Raw genomic sequence first — 12,291 nt, forward strand, 5'->3', positions numbered from 1 at the left:
GCAATGTTTGAAAAACCCGCGCACCACGGGTGACTAAAAAAATATCTTGGCGACTAGTTATCTCGGAAGAAGAATCTTTCAGGAGCTATACTTCATTGAATTTTCCCATTAACTCAGAGAAGTAATATGATCGGCGTCTAACATTTTGACAAAACAAAATTACTATCTTTAGTGCTTAATCTGCAAAAACATTCATTTTCTGTTATAGTTTTTTAAAAATATTAGTCAAAAAATTGTCTCTGTTTAAATTTGAATTTAAAGAAGTTTTTTTTTTAATATTCAGTTTAGCTTAGCAAAAAGAGCAAAATATACTCGTATTGTGTTTGCATGTGTTTTAGCTCTCACTAATATTTTCTCTGGTAAAATATTGCTTTAGTTTTTTTTTTTTTTTAACCTTTTACTCATGGAATTATTATGTGGTAAAAACGTAGAATAAAAGTTGACATTTTCCGTCAATTATTCTCTTTAAAAAAGAATTGAAGCACATTTTCTCGAAAGTAACATTTTTAAAATTTTCCCTTGTTCGGAACCTTTTTGGGTGAAAAAAAAAAAAAAAATGTCGCAATATTCTTTTTCGATTGCTACCTATTTCAAATTTTTTTTTCATTACTAGCGGTACCAGCACAGCTTTGACCCTAATAGAAAATTAAAAGGTCATTTGGTTTGCCTGTATATTTACAAACAATGGTGATGAATTTCTCACCAATTTGCTATGTTAGTTTGCTCACCTATTTTATGGTAATTTGCTTGCCCACCTTATGATAATTCATTCATTCGTCCAGGTTATGATAATTTACTCGTCTACGCTATGATAATTTCCTTGGTAAAATGTTCTTGAAATTGGAATAGAAAAAGAACAAAATCGAATTTTCGAAAAATTGCTTCGAGGTGCACACCCCCATGCTACAAACTAATTTTGTACCAAATTTCATGAAAATCGGCCGATCGGTCTAGGCGCTATGCACGTAACACACATCCAGAGAGCTGAACATACAGACATTCAGCTTTATTATTAGTAAAATTTATACTAATCGAGTGGATACCTGGTAAGGTATTTTCTTTATTATCGGACATTTTTATTAATTTTAAGAAAATAAACAAAATTTCACTAAAATTTAAAAATTTGAGAATACTGCGTCTTCTAAAGCATCAACATAACCTCTTACCATTCAACTCTGAGAATGAGTAAGAAGAAGGAATGGAATTTTCATGGCCATTGTACCCATTTTCTGCACGCAAACTAGTATAGCTTCCCTTTTTCTTTTCGAAGGGAGAGATGGAATTTTTCGTGTCTATCTACGAACATTCCGAACGCATTAGAATCCCATCAGAGAGCACGGAACATTTGTTCAAATATAGAGTACAGCGCTTTATGGATCCATTTTGGAATAGCTTCAGAAATGCCATTTTATAAAATGAGCGTAAAACGTTCGAAATATTTTCTTTCTCGTGATAACTGGTAATTAAGCTTAGTTTTAGTCTCGTGGTTAGCTTTTTAAGATTATGTTTGTTTAGAGTTGCAGTTATCAAAGGGGCTTATCAGTCACGGAGTCTTGTTCTAGGAAGGAAAATTCAAAGCATGGCACACAAGTCAATCTCGCAGTTGCATACATTTTTGTGAACAGAATAGTAAGTTTGTTGATCCATTTCCTTAGCATTTGAGATAAATCACATAACGCAAAAAAAAAGAAAGAAAGAAAAAACTATGCATAATATAAGATTTGAAAATAAATTTGAAAAACATATTGTCGGCCTAAAAATACTGGAATTGATTTTGTTACGTATTTCTCTTTCCTTCAAATATCTTTGTTAATATTACTCAGCCGAGAAGAACTAATTCCGTAACTTTATTGTAAATGTCATTAAATAGAGTGTGAAATTTACAATAAAGTAACTTTATTGTAAATGTCATTAAATAGAGTATGAAATTTAAAATAAAGTAACTTTATTGTAAATGTCATTCAATAGAGTATGAAATTTACAAAAAAGTAACTTTATTGTAAATGTCATTTAATATATTAATTCTTTTTGAAAAATTCAACTGATGTACTCGTAATTTTTATCGACAAAAATATTCAGTTTTAGAAGTATTACTAAATTGATACGTTAGGTATTTATTACGAACAGCAATCTGTAAGTTGAAATCAAAGTGTTACTCATAAGAGAAAGTAAACCAAAATAAATGATTAAAAAAATGATTATAATTTTTTTAATCTATAAATCTATGCTCTTTGTTTCACTTCTAAAAAAAGAAGTATGCAGAAGGGGAAATGATGGCTGTAAAAATTGTACCACAGTCGTAACTGTTGCATTTTACAAATTGATAAGCGATATTTGATCAAACATTGATTTTTACATAATGATTTTTTTTTCGACAGCTTTCACGAGTTAAAGATATCTTTAGCAAAAATAATACTCCCCCTCCCCTCGGGTTGATGAGCAATGTGCACCGACAAGTGAAAAATAATTTTAAAAAAAATGAAAAGGGGGAAAATCAATATTTTCTCGTAATATTTTTAGCTATGTGTGAAAATAACGAAAAAAATATTAGCATCCATTATTAGTTTTGAAAATAGAGAAACGAATTTCTTTTTTTTATACACAGTGTATTTTCCCCCTCCAAACACCCAAAAGTTGATCCGTCTTTTTTAAGTATTATCAATGCAAAGTTCGTTACAAAAAGTGATTTCGCTTCTGAACACTGATTTGATAAATCCAAAATATTAAAATGAAGTGGGAAGGGGAGAAACTCTTTTTGATCTTTAGATTTGGTCAAAATCCGGAAGTTTCGTTAAAAGGAAAAAAAAATAGAGAAACATTTTTACATAAATTATTTATTACCATGAAGGGACTCTGAATTTTAAGAAACGGCGGCGGGGAACCACTAAGTGAAAGTCATATTTTTCCCATATTCTGTAAACCCAATTAAGAGATAATAAAAAATAATGCACAGAATAAGGAATGCAAGTGGGTTAATAAAGAAACCGATCAGTTGATTTTAAATTTGATTTTAACTCAAAAAAAAAAATATATAAATAAAATAAAAATCTGTCACACCATCTTAGCTTCTAAATATTAATTCCCACCGCTCTTTGCTAAGTAAGGTGTTTTTTTTTTTTTTTTTGCAACGCAACTTTTTTTTTTCCTTTTTAAGCAACTATTCCAACTTCCTAAAACTTTGCTTTATGAAGAAAAGAAACGAGGCAAGGGGGAAGAGATATTTTTTCATCATCTTTGTTCGCACTGCTTATCACTTTGGAAAGCTTTGCCAATATTTTGAGACATAAGGGATTCGAAAGGGGCGGAAAGTATACAACAAAGTCAGCAATTTCGCGTGCTGCGCATCGCGTGAATACAAAAATAGTTCATTTCTTGCTACAAACTAAATGAAAACTTACACATTTCCCTCCTGCTCATAGCACGTCTTTCTTGTCAGTGTCAAAAGGGAGCTTTAACGCATTTGGCTCTCTGCCACTGGGCTTCAGATCGACAAGATTAAAAGCTTTTTACTGACCCTCGTTTAAGAAAGGGCTTTATCATATCGATGTTTTATTAAGACGTAAATATTGAGACCACGGCAGTTTTTGAGTATTTCATGAAGAAACTGAAAATAGGAGAGATTTATTTTGTTTTTCGGGAAGACTGCCAAAGCTGGAAATATTAATGATATGAGGGTTTTATGATCAACAATATTTGTTTATCGAGGATTTGATTAAACACACCTGGTCACGACACTTAAATTATACTTTTCTGAAAAAGGAGATTTTCAGTTTGAAATTAGCTACATTACAATTCGTTTGAGAAATTTCATAATATGTTTCATATAAGATTAATCCCCTCCCCCGTCCGATACCATTTCTTCTCGACAAGTATCTGGCTGGTGTTTCAACTCTTTGAAACTTTGCCATGAATCAAAATGAAATAAAAATGAAACGAAAAATGATAAAATTATATGCTAAATTTAAAAAATATGTTAATAATTGAAATAAAAAACCTAAACCCCATTTTTTTTTCAAAATGCATATCGTTTTTTTATTGCGTAAAAATGTATTACATTGAATTCTAAAAAAAAAAAAGAAATTTTAATTTAATAAATTTTTCTTCCTTAGTAATTTATTTTGTTTTCTCTTGTATTATGAGCAAAAGGAAAAGTAGTTTAAGTTTAGTTCATGTAGGAAAAAAAAAAAACTTTACGGTTTATAAATAAATAAACAAATAGATAGATAAATATACAAATAAATAAATGAACATTTTATTAGTTAGCTTTTGAAATGGCCGCAAAATTTTCTAATTGAAAAAGAGTTTATAAAAGTCGCAAAGAAATTGTTTTCTTTGTGTTTAGCATTTAAAAATTCTTCTTATTCTTCTTCTTCTTATTTATTTATTTATTTATTTATTCATTTTAATTCTTTCAAGCACAGCTAATTTATTTTGTTTGTTTTATGAAAGAAAAAAAAAAAAAACTCTCAAGATTTCAAGCTGAAAAAAATTCTCTAAAATCTATGCATTGAAAATTCAAAAATACAAATGTATCAACATTTAATGCGTAAAACCGTTCTTCAATTTCGTTTCTTCTTATGTAGGAATTTAATTTACGGGGAAAAAAATAAGAATCAATGCCCATAAAATATTTTCTGAAATTATTACATTCAAAATTCAAAAATGCAAATTTAGTTACATTTCATGGGCAAAACCACTTTTTTTATGATTGGTAAAACAGCGTCTCGCAGTCGGTAGGATTCGAACCTACGCGGGAAGATCCCAATGGATTTCTAGTCCATCGCCTTAACCACTCGGCCACGACTGCTCAGGTAAGTGAGGGAAAATTTTTAAAGTGAAGCCTTTGCTTCTTTTACTCACGGTGAGTAGTTACTTAGCCTACGAGGATGCAACATCTACTCTGCTCGTCGTAGGCTACGGAAGTAGGGTGAAGCGGTTTATGTGATATTGGAAACTTTTCGGAGGAAAACTGAAGAGGATGACTTTCGGTTTCTGCTTTGCATGCTTTTAGGGGGAAGAAAAATAAATAAATAAAAAGCCAGTTTTCGTGCTTTTTTTTTTCGATTTCTGCTTTGCATGCTTTAAAAAAAAAGTCAGTTTTCGTGCTTTTTTAATAAAAGCAAGGCTTTCGCAAGTTGAATTGTAAAAGAAAATGTATTTTTCTCAAAATAAAGACTTAAATTTTACTGTTTGCAGGGTATTAGCATTTTATTTGCTTCATGCATGCTGTCGAAAATGTTTATGTATTGAATGTGAAATGGCGCTCAATACATTTGTACTCAAAAAATCAAGTGCTCTCAACAGATTGAAAAATGAGCATACTATTTTTTGAAATTTCTCATATAAAAACCTCTTGGAAATTAATTATTATGACTATTTTCGTAACTGTGAGCATTTTTGTTTCTTTTCTTTTGAGTAGAGAATAAACATATTGCACTTATTGTTCAAAAAAAATTTTTTTAAGTGAATGTTTTGAATTTTCTTGTTAATAATCTAATTGATAAATTGCGGTTAAAAATTACTTGATCATTTTTTTTCTGCTTTTTTTCACTTTTAGAAATAATACTAAGAGGTAAATAATTTGATAAATTCTGAGATATTTTTTCTGCATGAATAAAATATGATCAAAAATAATTCGCGTTAAATATGAGGAAAATAAAAAAAAGTAGGTAATTTCCGGAAAAGGGGTGTCGAAGAGCAATTTTAGGGGTCATCAAATGGTGGTTTGGGTTGAATGTTTCGGCGACTCTAAAATGCAACTTTAAGCTACATTTGACCGCTTGGAGAGGGGTGAGGGGTCATGGCCCCCATGACTCACTCTCCCTTTGAATTAGCGCTTGCATAATATACGAAATTGTTCAACTAACATACATCAAAATCATGTCAATTTTATTTTTTGATCTGAGGGGAAGCGGTGAAAATCAGCGCTTGTGGCGAGGACACCTCTAGAGGCTGCCTTTAAGTCCTTATATAGAAGCTTCTATTTAGGGACTCTACAGCCTGCCCTTATGTATAGGTTTCATTTTTTCAACCCATCAGTATTCAAGTAGCTCAGTGTTCAGCACAACGAAAGGAAGCCGGATGACGAAAAATTCCGATTATTTGCAATAACCAAAAATGGTGATCGATAACCGTTTTTGATAAACATACGAATGTGTTATAAAATATAATGCCCTAAATTGTCTAAATCGTTAAAAAAAATTGTAATAATAAAATATATGTATAAAATATTTCTTTTAAATCCTTAAAAAATGCATATTACATGAATGAATTCAAACTTGGAGCAAAAAGAAACAAATTCAGAAAAATGAACTACATTCGGCCTACTAGGGGAATGTGGGGCAAAGTGAAATAGTTAAGATGACTTAGCTTTTTCAAAACGAACAAATTGGAAATTTGTTTTGAAAATTTCAGTACATAAAGAAAGAGCAATCTGTTTTATAATAAAACTTGCATTGAAACGTTATTTTTAATTTTTGGCAGTTAAATTGTACCTTCAAAAACAAGTGGAAAATATTCACTTTTTTTTTTCATGGGGCAAAGTGAAAAATGAAATATTTTTCGAATGAAATAGTTTCTATTCGATTGTGAAAAATATTTGCGAACGAATGAATGAGCAAATAAAAGGATAATTGAATAAATGAAAAGATAATGAAACGATAAACTAATAAATAAATTAATTAATTCATTAATACATGAGAAAAAAATAAATGAGTTAATAAAATGAGGGGGGGGGGGGGGTGAATAGGAAAGTAAGTGAATGGATGAATTAATAAGTGCATTGTAAGAATGAAGGCTTTCACGGCCGGTGTCAATGATGTTGTGAGATTCCGGGCTGTTGTGCAGTGATCTGAGTGTTGTTTGGGGTTGCGTTTGAGAAACAACACTCAGACCACACCATAACAATCTCACCACAACCACGCCCGGAATTTCACAACATCATTATAAGTGCATTATTAAATTAAGTAATGTAAATAAATTAGTAAATAAAGGGACACGTAAGTGATTTAATAGATGATTGACTGAGTGAACGAAATGAACTATTTCACTTTGCCCCATCCACTTTGCTCCGCATGCACTTGACTAATTGCAAAAAATATTGAAAATGCAAACAAGCTAAATATTTACTAAACAAATACAGCACCCAATATTAGAAGTTCCCAATTAATATTTAAAGTGTTAATAACAAGAAATGTATCATTTGATAATAAAAATATAATTTTTGTCTTACAACAAAATATTACAATTTGAGAATCAATTTTTGAAAACTGCTTGTATTATCATAAGCTTTGATTTTCAGAAGTAATTTTTCTTGGCTGGAATAGACTACATATGTTACTACATAGTCGTAAAATCCCTCTAATGCGGACACTAACGGGACAATTTTTTTTGTCCGCAATAGAGAGGTGTCCGCAGTCTCCGCAGAACAGGGGTTTAATAATGTTATTTGCATTGGAACTGGGGAATTAAAAATTGTCCGCATAAGAAGGGTGTCCGCTTTTGAGGGGTGTCCGTTAGGAGGGGTTTTACTGTATTACTAGGTAAGTGACGCTAAAAGCGGAGTAAATATTCACCATTTCACTCTGCCCCGCTAGTTCGCTTTGCCGAACATTCCTCTACTCAGGATGTTGAAACTAATTATTTTTTATCTTCCCGAAAATACCTGGTTGTAATCAAATCAGCCCCTTGTTATTTACCTGTATAACATGTTATCTCAATAAATACGTGAGTCGTGAATTAAACGTACTGGCAATAACAAATGTATCCTGCGTGTGTATGACACAACGGATGTATGAAAAGTACAATAGCATAGTACTTGAAATACATGTTTCAAAAATTTTACTTTTCAAAGGAAAATAAAAAAATAATTTTCCAATTAGCAAAATTATTGATTAAAAATGAAAGAATAAAGTAACTGTGCAAGCTGGAGAAAAGTGAGGAGCCGGGGATTAACCTACACTACTGCTACTCTGTAGAAATATATTTGTGAAAAAAAAAAAAAAAAAAAGAAAAGAAAAAGAAAAATGAAAACATAAAAAAAAAACTTTTGAAAAGAAGTAATTGTTTTTGACCTTTATAAAAAAAAATCCGCAAATTTCAAGAACTCATCAAAGTTATCATAAAATAGAAAGCTTTTGTTTCATTAAAATTTCATTTATTATTATTATAATAAAAGAGGAGCTCTTACAAAAATGGGTCAACTACAAAAACAACGAATTGTAATTATTTACATATTTTTCTCTCCACGAAAGAATTTCCAAATCGTAGCAACTAATTGGCATTGCAATTATTTTATTTTCAAAGCAAACAAATAATAGGCTTTAAAAATAATAATAATAATAATAAATACTCGAAATAATAAGAAAATCTCAGTAAAAGACCTTCACCATGACCGTGAAAAGGAATTCCTGGCAAGATGCCAGAGCATAGAAGTTTTGTATCCAATCAATACAACTTTTCGTGTTCGCCACGCCTTCCATTATATTCCAGGAAAAGATTAAATAAGATGAATCTGAAATAGCGAGGAACGCTTTGTTTTTATCCCTTTTTGTTTCATTGCTTCGATTATTCAAAAAAAGAAGAATCCCACAGAATTAAATCGTGGCAAAAGACAGAGAGAGAGAGAGAAAATGCATATTTCATGTTTTTGCTTACTATATGAAATACAAAATTGAACCAGACTAGAAACTGTAAATTTGGATGTGAAAATAACGCGATAAATCCTAGATTAGAAGAAAGAGAAATGGCCTTTGCCATTGTAAAACTTCAAACGACCGTTTTTAGGTGACAAATCGCTGTACGTTTTCAATATTGTCGCGCTCGTGCAAGTCAGCAGGTTACGTAAAATACGGGGTTAGCGTTAAAGAATATCCCGGTTTTAAAATTTTATGTTTCAAAAACTGTTACACTTAGAACTATAAATAATACGTAAAAATAGGAATAAACTGAAAGTTTTTTTTCACTCACAAATGTTCGATGCGTGCGCCTTTGGTCCCGTGACACACATCCATAACCAGAGCTGCCAACTGCTACGAAAAAATAGTAGTTTCTACGATTTACAGTTTTAAACTACGACGCTAGACGTACGTAGTAACGCTACGCAGCAACTACGACTTTCGTAGTTGCTACGAAAACGGGTGCAAAAACTATAATTTTCTGTTTTTTTTTTTTTTTTTTTATTTTTTTATTTATCTATAATCCAAAAAAAAAAACAAAAACAAAAACAGCATGAAAACTAAACCGGTAAGTTCAGAAAATCAAATTTCAACACATGTGCTGACGGTCTCTGCGCAACAAGCATCGCTCTGCGGAAGTTGCGTGGTGCATAGACGGATAGGTTTTTAGATCGCGACGCTGGTCCAATCATTGAATCATCGGCAAAAAAAAGCGGAAAAAACTGCCAAAAATTTCGTTAATAATATAATTTTTTTTAATTATGTATTAATATTTTCTGTATCATATTTGAAATTTGTTAACTATCATTGTTTTTGTTCTTTATACTGTTGACAATTCATCAGTGTTCAAATCTGCAGCATATACCACGTAGCCCCTCCCCCCCCCCCCCCCCACACTGCAAAATGCTGCTACGATTTTGGATTTTCAAAAGTTGGCAGCTTTGTCTATAACATACATTTTGGAGTGTTTCGCTGTCAATCTTTCGTAATGTTACACACATGCGATCTTTCAGTTCTTGCATTGTTGTAGGCAATGGTGGTGTATAAATAGTCTTTGACGAAACATCATAACAAAATCACATGGGGTTAAGTTTGCGGATCCGAAAAGGGAGGGATAAAAACACCCCCCAGAGGTCTTGGTTTTAGCATTGCTGCCAATCCTAATACAGTAGTTAACACACGTGTAAGGACTGTTGTGACCAAAAATCTCCTTCCGGAAGGAATTTCTGACTGCGCTAGTGCGAGACGTGCACGTTTAACTAGTTACTTACGTTAAAAAAAGACTTGGACAGTTTGTCTTTAATTTTATGTATCATTTGTAGTGGTAAGTGTGATAGTTTATGAAATATAGATTTTTAAAACCGGGATATTCATTTATGCTAAGCCTGTATATTTGATAGTTTGAATACGAGTTCAATCGTTAAAAGAAATGCGAAACATTTTTGTGCAACAAAGTATTGTTTTCTTTTTATCATTAAACAATTGTTTGTTAGTAAATAACGTCGGGAACTTTGCTTTGCATATTTATTTGATGTTCATCACCTTATTCGGTGACTTTTCTTTAAAGTTTAGATTATTCCTTGAATTTATTTGTAGCTCACGTTCATGGCGGGTGATTTAGATATTTTTGTCGAAGTACCTTTAAATTTTCAGTGACATTTAAAAGTAGGTATGTTGCATCAATAATTAACACCATTTGATCAAATTGCCGGGAGATATCATTGCTAATAATTATTTCAATTAAATTATTTTTAATTGAAATGTGGGTGAAGTTTTAAATTAATTATTTAGTCGGGACATATACTGAAATCAAAGATGAAATGCAGATTTTATAGATAATTATTAACTAACTTATTAATAAGTTTTATTCAGGTTCTTTAAAACGCGCAAACTACTTATAGAAAAAAAACTATTTGTTATATCACGCAAAATAACACATCAAAAGTTGAAATTGCTCTTCGCACATACACCTAGAGATATTTAACCAAGCATGCTTTACGACGTAGAGGATTCCAGAGATTACGACAAAAAATATTCTAGTTCCAATTTTTCGAGAGATATTGTGACTTTGCAATAATTAGACAAATATTACACATTAAGAATTTAACAATAGGAAAAAAATGAAAAGTGATATGAAAACCTTTTATGTAAGTGTTTGTTCAATTAATCACTCCTTAGATCCTCTCCACATAGCTACATCAAGAAAAACTTTTAAGCACTATGTTTTCGTGAGCTGAGCAGGTAAACGGCGGTAACTGCAGAAAAGTGTTTTCGAGAGAGTATTTGAAGAAACGCGTTTTGATTCGATACTAACAATCGAGAAATGTTGGAATTTATTTTCAACGGAAACCAAACACGCAAACTAGAACAACAAAGCTAACGTACAATATGTAACAAAAAAATTAAAGAGAAAACGAGCTGGTGTGTGCATCACATGACTTTCTTTTACTCCAATTTAATGTCATTTCCCCATTACTGGCAATTTTTATGTGATTCAATAGTTTACTTTCTAAATATCATCAACAGTGGCCAAATTGAAACAGATTTACAAAAAAAAAAAAAAAAAAAAAATGTCAAATTTTTCACCAAGTTGGCAACAAAACTTGGCGACCAAAAGACTGGTGATATATCGCCAAGTGTATCGCCAAATTATAACACCACGTGAGTTTACATCGAAATTAACAATGATTTCCCTCCAAAAAGGGGCAAAAGACCCCTTTAGAAACACCCGAATGCAACCAAAAGGGAAGGTGCACAACTAGACCTCACTAGGTGTCTGCGTACCAAATTTCAATTTTCTAGGACATTCCGTTCTTGAGTTATGCGACATACATACGCACATACGCACATCTACAGATACGTACATACAGACGTCGCGAGAAAATTCGTTGCAATTAACTCGGAAATCGTCATTATGGATATTTCGCGTGTCTATACGTTCTTAGGCACTTACCCACGTGTGGTCGAGTCGAAAAAAAAAACTCAATATTCATTCAGGGGTGACTAAAATGGAAATTAAGGTCGATCATTGAGTGAAAACTTTTTCGCGAATACAATACTTCCTTGTTTGTAAAAGGAAGTAAAAATGAAAATTTTGCAGTTACTACCCTTTACTTGCTTATGGCAGATTAGTAGTCTTTCGCTAAAGATACGAAAATCCTAAAGTAGTGCATTGAAAAACAAAGACTCGAACTAAATTCATTGAAAGAGACAAAATAGCTCTATTACTTTTGCAGGTTTTCTCCGCAACCATACTACCTCAACAAAGAAAACAAAACTACAGGTTCACACTGCCTTCTGAACAATTGTAATGATTAGTTTAAAAATTAGTTTAAATATTCTACTCTATTGAGTAGAATAAGGGTAGTTTTAGATCGACTTTAATTATCCTCTTTAAATAGTTTTTTTAAGCCAATTTTTATTGTAATAAGGTTTTTTTCATAGCAGTTTGCAAGCAGCAGCTATTTATTAAAAAAGGCTACTTCGACAAATGTCATGAGGAATGGAAGGAAAAGTTTTTTTTTTTTTTTCCAAGAATAAATATTCTTGCTACTCGTCTGGAAAGTTAAACATTAATATTAGCTTTGAAATTTCGCTGCCGTAGTCCTTTAGTTTT

The 12,291-nt window shown here is 31.6% G+C and overlaps 1 protein-coding gene and 1 non-coding gene across 2 annotated transcripts in view; both read right to left on the reverse strand.

The window, feature by feature from the left end:
* Nucleotides 1–12,291, reverse strand: part of LOC129216116 (uncharacterized) — a 296,050-nt gene that overhangs the window by 201,772 nt on the left and 81,987 nt on the right. The gene's annotated exons all lie outside the window — the stretch shown is intronic.
* Nucleotides 4,726–4,807, reverse strand: Trnas-aga (transfer RNA serine (anticodon AGA)). Its single transcript has one exon. It is a non-coding gene; the product is annotated as a tRNA-Ser (tRNA).

The sequence above is a fragment of the Uloborus diversus genome, chromosome 2, assembly GCF_026930045.1.
Source record: "Uloborus diversus isolate 005 chromosome 2, Udiv.v.3.1, whole genome shotgun sequence".
NCBI lineage: Eukaryota > Metazoa > Arthropoda > Arachnida > Araneae > Uloboridae > Uloborus > Uloborus diversus.